The 9,039-nt window shown below is 37.4% G+C and overlaps 1 non-coding gene across 1 annotated transcript; it reads left to right on the top strand.

Annotated features, from left to right (window-relative positions):
* Positions 1 to 3,472: 3,472 nt before the first annotated feature.
* On the top strand, positions 3,473 to 3,544 carry TRNAE-UUC. The gene has a single exon. It is a non-coding gene; the product is annotated as a tRNA-Glu (tRNA).
* The last annotated feature ends 5,495 nt before the right edge of the window (positions 3,545 to 9,039 follow it).

The raw sequence follows: 9,039 nt of genomic DNA, 5'->3' as shown, positions 1-9,039 counted from the left end.
TTTGTCCAAGGCTTTTTGCAGACTATTTTTATGAATAGAATAAATGGACAAGGATTCATATTTATGCTTATGCACTTGGACACTGTATGTGGGTAAGAGTAGTATAAAATGAATTTGAACTTGAAAATTCTATGCATATCTATAAAACTTGAAGTAAAAAAGAGTTAAGAAAATCAGTTTCTTTCCATATCTTTGCTGCTTTTTCTTTGTAGAAGGATGAAAAAACCAGTTATTCAGAACAATGAGATAGATCCCCTATTTTTTCAATTGAACTACTTGGTAGCTGCTTAAAATGTTATTGAGAAGCATTACTATCACATAATGGAGACTGCAAAAAGAGCAAACATCTATTTAAAATCTAAACCAATTTTTTATAAGTATAGTGTTAATGTTTCTAACATTTCACTGACGATGGCAAATGGTTCAATGCCACGTTATGTGAAAAACTAGCTTCTATGAGTCATCTGATGGCAACCCATGCATTTGTTTCAGATGACAGCATCAACACAGAGTTCCTTTAACCTTCACTGAAGTGAGATTTCCTCCTTCAGGTTTTCTAAAACTGATAACCAGGTTAATAAGGGCAATTTTAGAATTATGTTTCTCTGTTATGGTTTGGATAGTGTCTGTGTTGCACAGTCTTTCAGAGTTCTCCATAGGGTACAGCAACTGGCTCAGAATTACAACTAAAGGCCAAGCCCCTATTATTTTTTTTTTTTTGCATCACATATACCAGCAACATTTTCCAGCTTTTTTATTTTTAGTTTGTAAGAACTTTCTATAGATATATGGACAGAGTGTCTATATATCAAGCATAGAGAGATATGTGATGCTTTACAAAATCAAAGTGCTGTATGAACTTTGACGTAATTCATTAATTTTGTCAAGTTAGGGAATTCTTGTCCATGAGTGTGTCAGCCTTTTCTCCTGTCTGATGGCCTTACCATGTCAGAAACTGTTAACAGTCCATGCATACAATGAAACACACATAAACAGATTAGCTTAAAATAAATTTCTAAAACTACAAGAGGAAAGTCCATATTAAAAGAGAAGACAGCAGGTGAAGAATTCAGCTTTTATTACTGTATGCAAGAAGGAAAAAAAGCTTTTTGCTAATTAGCAAACTTGATAAAGCTCAGATGAAAGTGAGTCAAAGAAAATTAAAGCAATTCTGCATTTTTTAACTTTTCCAGTGATTTACCCTCAAGGAAGCAACCTTGGTAACAAAATGAACACATCATCACATGTGATACAACAATATAGTATGCCTAAATATCAAAACAACTTCTAATGGGCAAACAAGTAAATTATATACCTGCAGTATTTCCAAATGTGTGATTACTCACTAAGCCATAGTTTTTGCATCTGTTGTCCCACAGACACCTGCAGTAAATTCACTAAAAGGACACTTTTAAAGGATTTTGCTCTTACCTTAAATAGATGGAAACAGAGAGTGCAGCTGAAAGTCCTGTCACCTTCTTGGCACTAACATTTACAGAGGTACCTGAGGAACATATGAAACCCCTTTTTTTTTCTTTTGTAAGATTCATTCTCAACATAAAGGGTTCTTCTGTCTGCCTCAGAGTTACAAATAGGAATAGTGAAGAAAAACTGGGAAAACACAACAGGAGCAATTAGAAAAGTGAGATTGCCACTTCCATTTGTGATGGAGTAAGACCACCACAGAAACGACTCTCGAGTTTCTTTATTTTTGTCATATTACTAACCACTGAACCTGCTCATTTGCATCTTGGCCTTGTTGCCTTAAGAGACCCCAGAGAAAAAAAACTCCAGGCCAACTTAGTTTAGGAGATAAGGTAAAGAGAGTAGGTCCTTTAATCTCAGGCCTGAGGCCCAGGGAATACACATGCCACCTCCCCATTCAGACAGTGGTTCTGTGATTTTATAATAAGGTTCATCCAACCCCAGATTTGTCCACCACCAGTTCTACCCCTCGATACACCCCTTAGGGAATTGGGTTTGGGGGCTTTGGTACCCCTTCTTCCTCATCTTCCTCTTCGTCACAGCACATCCAGTCCCTGGAGCTCCTCCAAAGTTCTGGGTTTTGAAGGATGCTTTGACTATGATGTATGTTGTTGTTCAAGCCAGAGTGCAAATGTTCTTAAACAGAAAGAAGGCCCATCTTGAGGGAAGTCTAAACAAGCTAAGGAATTTAGAAAGTTAGATACGAAAGGGGGTAATAGGGTTGGGTATGTGTAACAACTATGCTAAAGGTAAGGGGTATAACACATCTACATTAAAATCTACATTCACTACACAACTACTTCTAAAATCTACAAAAGTTAAAAAACCCAAAAAGCTCTGAGGCATCAGCAATGATGAGAATTATTCATCTGCAGTGAGGTTATAAAAGAAATGCTGCTGTGATGAGGTAGAACATAAAGTTGTTTGCATGACTTAATAGTATGTAATAGCACAAGCAGAACTGAAGATTATTGCTTGTGTTATCTTTTTTTCCATGGATTGTGGATTTCTAGATGCTTTCTTCAATAAGGATTCCTTCATTCCCACATACATAGTAGTGGATCTCAGCCGGAATTCACAACGATGAGTTTTTTCTCTTTCATATCTAATTTTTTTTACACCCAGTCTAAACAAGCTGTTGCTACATAAACAATGTTTCATTCATACATATTTCACTTGAAACAGGCTGCTTTCCAAGCAGAAGCTGGACAAACATTACACATCTTCAAGTTAAGCATGCAATCCAAAATGCATGCTTAGGCTTCCTCTATAACCTTCTATAAATTCCTTTACATCATGGCTGGGCTTCGTGAACAAAGATGTGGGAAGGCTCTATCCACGTTTGTTACAGGCACGCTGGTGGCTTATGAGGTCAATACATGACAGACATATCCGATTGCAAAATTCCTTTACAATTCCACTGTAAATTCTACTACTGTATTAAAAATTATAATAATACAAATCCACACAAACAACCATGTTTTTACATGAGCAGAGTTGTCCAAGGCTGATGGCAAAGCTGTCATAATGGGACCCATTACATTACAAAATTGGAAAAAGGAGAAGGTAAGCAGAAGTGCCGAAAACATTACTAAGGATGATTGAGGCCATAATCTTTAATCAGAGTCAGAAGAAAGAAGTCAGCTTTTCTGAAAGGGGATGGAATTTTCTGTGGAAAGTCTTTTTTCTTTCTTTGAAGTAACAGGAAGTTTCAGTTCCTGGGTTTGAATGTGTTATATCACCAAAAAAATCAAATGTCCCGAGGAATTTACTTTGTGTGCTTCTTAACCACCTCTAAAGGAGTGAAATCAATAATACTGCTGAAAGTAATTCTTTCCAAGTAAACAGCCCTATTGGTTGGCCATTGAAATCATGTGTAAAAGAACTCTTTCAATGAAATGGTCTCAGAACACTCTGTAAATATTACCATCAAACTTATGGGTGTACAGGTTTCCATTAATTGCATTGATACCACTTTTTATGGGGCCCTCTGGTGGTCTAGTGGTTAGGATGCGGCGCTTTCACCGCCGCGGCCCGGGTTCGAGTCCCGGTCAGAGGAGTCCCCCGGGCAGATGGAGCTCGTTAGCCCTGTAAGGCCATCCATCTAAGAGAAGGTCACTCTAAACAAACCTACGTCCTGAGGACCTCACTGCCACCGTCCAAGCTTGCTCGGCCCCGGCAGATGAACCTTAGGATTAAAGGGTGGGCTCAGCTCAGCGCACGCTGTGTCTCACCTAAAAAATCCACTGCGCAGGCTCGAAGGGCAAAGACCTTTCCCAAATCTTCGTTCGCGAAGACTGGCCATACCACTTTTTATACAAACAAATCAGTAAAGTGAAGCATGGAAGTTATACTGGACAAAAAGTTGCAAAACACATTGCTAGCAGATTGAGCAATCAAAAATCATAAGGAAGCCCAAACTCTTTAATCTTAGCCCTAGCCATTATAATTTGTAATTTTGTTATTGTTTAATACTATTCTACCCCTACGCAGTATTATACCCTATGCTTTTTCTTTGAGTCTTAAAATTAGTATTGCACAAGACATTGAAAATAATGAGTCTAGATGGGAAAAATGATTCATCAACAAATTAAATGGTCTCCTCCTCTTGGAACAAAAGTTTTTGCTTCTCCTTTGTTCTTTCCTTTCTGTAGCTTAAAAAAAAAAAAATTATACTTTTCAAATATTGAAAACAGAAAACAATTAACAACCTCAGACATGCATCTTTATTGCAGCTTTAGCTCTCTGATTCTATTACTTAAGGACCTATTTTTATTGAGGCAAAACACCCACAGAGATCAGTGACAGCCTTTTGTGTTCAGTTAGTTCATTGTTTCCTGTGCTTATTCGGTTGGGCCATGATCCGGCAATTGGATCAGTGGTGCCCACATGGGCTGAATGGCAGGATCAAAGTCCAGGCATTTTATCCCTGTTTTGTGTGAATTTTTATAGCAACAGGAAAAAGAGAGAAGTCCTTTCATAAGTGAAAAAAAGACAAGTTTGGATTCTAGGTCAGGCTGAGAGCTGTAAATTATATTTAACTTACTTTTTGAAATTTGCTATATTTCAGACGTTTCAGAAATTTCATCCCAGTTATGACATAGAAAAATGAAGCTGATGAATTGCAAATTCCTTAAACAAAAATTGATCAATGCAAACAAAAGTGTTCAAATGCTGTTACAGACACACTTAAATATATAAATTTTAAAAACAGTAGCAGGAAAATAAATAGAAACTTTTGAAAGAACTTGACCGATAAGACATTTAGCATAAGCAGCTATACAACTGCCAGTCCTTGGCCATTGCTGAAGAAGGTAACTTGATTTGGAGAGAAACTAGTAAAGGTTTATTTACCTCATTAATAGTGAAATAATGCTGTCATACTTTAATGTAATACCCTAACAAAGTCTGGTATACACTTTTATGCTTGTGTGTACTGCTGAATCAGTGGCAAGTTCACCATAGAGCAAGATCTTGCTCTATGGTGAACTTGCCACTGGCTGCCGCAAGAGAGGAGCCCCGAAGAAAAGATTCAAGGACTCCCTGAAACAACATCTCAGCCTTGGCCTTATTGATCACCATAATTGGTCCACTCTGGCCTCAAATTGGGAGGCCTGGGGGCACAGCATCTATAACGCTGCGGAAGCCTTTGAGAACACACGCAGGATCACTCTCGAGGAGAAAAGGCAACGCAGGAAGAACCGTGTCTTGTGGAATACACCATCTAAGGAGTCTTTCTGTTGTGCCTTTTGCAATCGGATATGTCTGTCACGTATTGGCCTCATAAGTCACCAACGTGCCTGTAACAAATGTGGATAAAGCCTTCCCAAATCTTCGTTTGCGAAGCTCAGCCATGAGTGAGTACTGCTGAATCAGACTTTATTGAAAAGAGATAAATAATGCTCTGTATTTTTTAATACACTTGGCAATGCAGAATTGAAATAGTGTAGCGAAAACAGGGAAATATAATCCTACATGGGCAGCAAATATTTTCATTTTTTTACATTTTTGCAACTAAACAAAACATTTTAAAAATAACTCGGTTGTTTCCGAAAGTACTTGAGAAACTAAGAATTTATTTTTAATTTTTCTTTTATATTCCTGTCTCAGGAATGAAACATACTTCTTTATGATTGTGGCTAAATTTTTGATGGTGTTAGAGTAAGGAATAACTTTTATTGGACCACTTGGTAGCTCAAGAAAAAATGAAAGAGCTCTTTTTCTTTCCCCCTCCTACTGTATTAGAATAAAGAATAGTACTAATAAAGAATATCACTTTTCCCTGTAAACCATGGTCTTCTTTATTAATACGAGTCTATTAGCCTATGTGGAAGAAACCTCCAAGTGAACATATTTCAATAATTTAGTTAAATAAGAGAAACAAAACTAGGCTCTCATCAGCATCTTCCCCATCATAATCTTTGAACTACTTGCAGAAAAGTTCACAAACATTTCAAATTACCTACAGAGAATATAACTGACAGTAATAGTGAAAGTAGACTAGTTTATCATCTCTCAAATGTTGATAAGAACCTGGCAAGTGAAAGTATAAATCTTTTGCATCTTGGATCTCCCTCTCGTGATACCCTTGAGTTCTGCACTTTGCTACTGGATCTAAGATGTCACTAGTCAACAGTCCAATTTTCTCTTTTGCTTTGCCATCAATTTGCCATCACAGAATCACAGAATTACAGAATATGTTGAGTTGGAGGGACCCATCATTTCACATAATGATGGTTTTTTTCAAGGCACTACTTTTTGTATGGGTTCTTTCTGCATCATGGAAGAGTTATTTGCTTTTTAACTCCTCTAGAAAAGTCCCTCTCTTTTTTCTTTTCAGTTTGAAGAGGAGTATCATAAGCATAATCTATCTGACAGCTATTGAGCTATTTGATGTGTAGATCAAGACCCATACAATATAAATGGCCCCTGAGAGTCTCATAAAGAAAAATTTAGTTTAAAATTGCTGAGATGGAAGCCTGGGTTTCTTGCAGTTGATGGATATTTGGTATTTACTTCAATAGGGCCATGGTTCTATGCGAGTATATGTTGAAAGACATCTAAGAATTGCTTTCACTAATTCTAAGTGTCTTTCTAGACCATTCTTTCAGTGAGGTAAAGAGAAGTGCTCAAGCAGACAATGGAAAATAGTTTGCATCCTCAGTTCAGAGGTCATCCATTCTTCTGAACATTCTTACTTAAACTTTGTAGAAAACTAACTGAGCAAGAATCTGCTAAAAGTCTTTTTTTTCCCCAGAAGTTGCCATGGCTTATGTCTTAGTCTCACTTAAAAGCACATTATCCATACTTTGTAGAAAACACTCCTGGATGTTGATACAAAAGAGCTATTTAAGTGATTAATTGATGTGTTGAATTTTACAGATTACAAAAATTCATCACATGACCAGAGCATGAAGTTTTTTCATCAAGGGGGTAGGTATGCAGTCATCAGTCAAAACTGTAGGTGATTTAGGAAGATGCAGTGGCTACTTAAACTAATATATCAAATCTTATCTCAGTGCCTAGTATTTAATCAGATCGCTCTGAAACTATCAAGTAAATCTGTAAAAGAGTCATCTGTAGACATTAATTAGACAAAGAAGTTGTGCAGCTGACAATGCTAAAACATGCCATGGAGAGGCTGACTGTTCACTGGTTTTCTGTACCTTAGAAAATCATTCACAGGTTAACGCAGTCTGGCTTGGGAAGAAGGGAAAGTCCACTCTGGGTTTGACACAGGTTGTAGGTAGTGAGGGAGTGAACCACTTTATTAAAATGGTTCTCCCTTATATAAGGGAGCTCAGAGAACTTCCTAGGGTATTACAAACAGTGGGAGGAGTTTGTTAATGAAAGGGTTGCAATTGGACACAGAACACAATAGAATTACAATGCAATATGGATGAGAGAGAAGAGGTGAAACTCTTGTCTAGGAACAAACCATTACGAGGACAGGGATAGGAATTTACCATTCAACTTGCAAACATTAACATTAACATTAACTCATAGTTGTACTCAGTTAACTCTTCAAATAAGTAAAGTCCATTGTTTTAAATCCAATCCTGTTCTTCTGCTGCTTCTCTCAGGGCCACAGTCCATCACAGGTAGGCTTCTTTTTCTCTTTCTTCTGTATGCACATCCACATCAAGTGTAAAATGGAATCAGACACTATGTGCTTACACAGGGCTTGTATTACTGCCCAAAAAATCTCTCATTACTGGCAGTGAATTCTTGATCAGATCTTCACAGTACTATCTGTGCATTATATCATCTTTGCCAAGATTTAAATTATTACACTATAGTAGAGAACTGGGTTGAGTAAGGCAAAATCCTTAGCTGAACGATCAAAGTCTTATTGACATACACAATTGTGCTAGAGAAAAAGAAAGGAAAAACTCCATCCTCAGGTCAAGAATTTACCAAAAGTCCTGCCTATGTTTTTTTTAAAAAGTAAGTTTTAGTACTCAAGTTCTTAGATGTCTTTGTAAGGCTTCTTAAAGAGATTATCCAAAGAAAGTTTTTCAGAACTTTTTTTCTTAAAATATGCACTTGATTTTGAGATACGCAGCAATATGGAAAATAACTTGCCATTTTCATCCAAGATACATTTACCTGGTAAATATGTTATTCAAAACTGAAATAGCAGCTACTCATGACAAATTTGTGGGGGATTCCTTTCATCAAACTTAAGTCCTTCAAATATTAAGAATTCTGTGCTGACTTTGAGGTCTCTGGAGAGAAAGGTAGCTCCAAAGGTTGAATCACCTATGTTAGAAACCTGTCACAAGGATGAATTGCACTTCTCAAGGTGTCCCTTTCTCTTCATGGACAGTAGGAGAAGCCTAGTTGAGTAACTTGGATCATGTGCAGTTTAGGCTGTATGTTACATTGACTAGATTTAGACAGCTGATGTTGGATTATATTATTTCCACCCTACTTACACATAGTCTATTTTAAAGTGCACCGTGCTAAACAATTCTCACTGAAACCAATTACTGCACATTTGTTTTTGGTTATTCAGCTTTAGACCTGGGAGCCTATGGTCGGGGCACGGCTTTCCCTTCACTAGTGCTCCTGCCTGATGTGCATACTGCTGTTGTTTTCCCTCCCCTCCTCCCCACAGCAATTTGTTGCTTCTTTTCAGTCACAGGTTACCATCTCTTCACCTCTCCCTGCAAAAGAGATCAGGTATGTGCTCTTTCAAACCCTTTGCAGTCAGGCAGGCAGGTTACACAGAGGACAAAGGTGTTTGGAGTGCACCCGGCTGACTTTATCTGGTACAGGCTTGAAAGCCCCCACACACTTTCTCTATCCTGCAAAGCAACAGGGAAATTACCCTGAGAGTTGAGATACAGGCTGGAGGCAAAAAATATCTGCAGGTAGTGCAGCTACAGCCACAAGTGCACATTTCACTTCAGAGGATTTTTAAGATCTTTAGCATTTTTCTTTCTTTTTTAAAGAGGGAATAAAAATATTTTTAAACTGTATGCCAGTATTTGAACAAATTTATAGTAACAATTTAAAGTATCCTATTTGACATTTTGAAATATTGTGATT

Source organism: Chiroxiphia lanceolata, chromosome 1, assembly GCF_009829145.1.
Source record: "Chiroxiphia lanceolata isolate bChiLan1 chromosome 1, bChiLan1.pri, whole genome shotgun sequence".
Classification (NCBI taxonomy): Eukaryota; Metazoa; Chordata; class Aves; order Passeriformes; family Pipridae; genus Chiroxiphia; species Chiroxiphia lanceolata.
The sequence above is the reverse complement of the archived record's forward strand: the minus strand, read 5'-3'. Positions and strand labels throughout refer to the sequence as shown.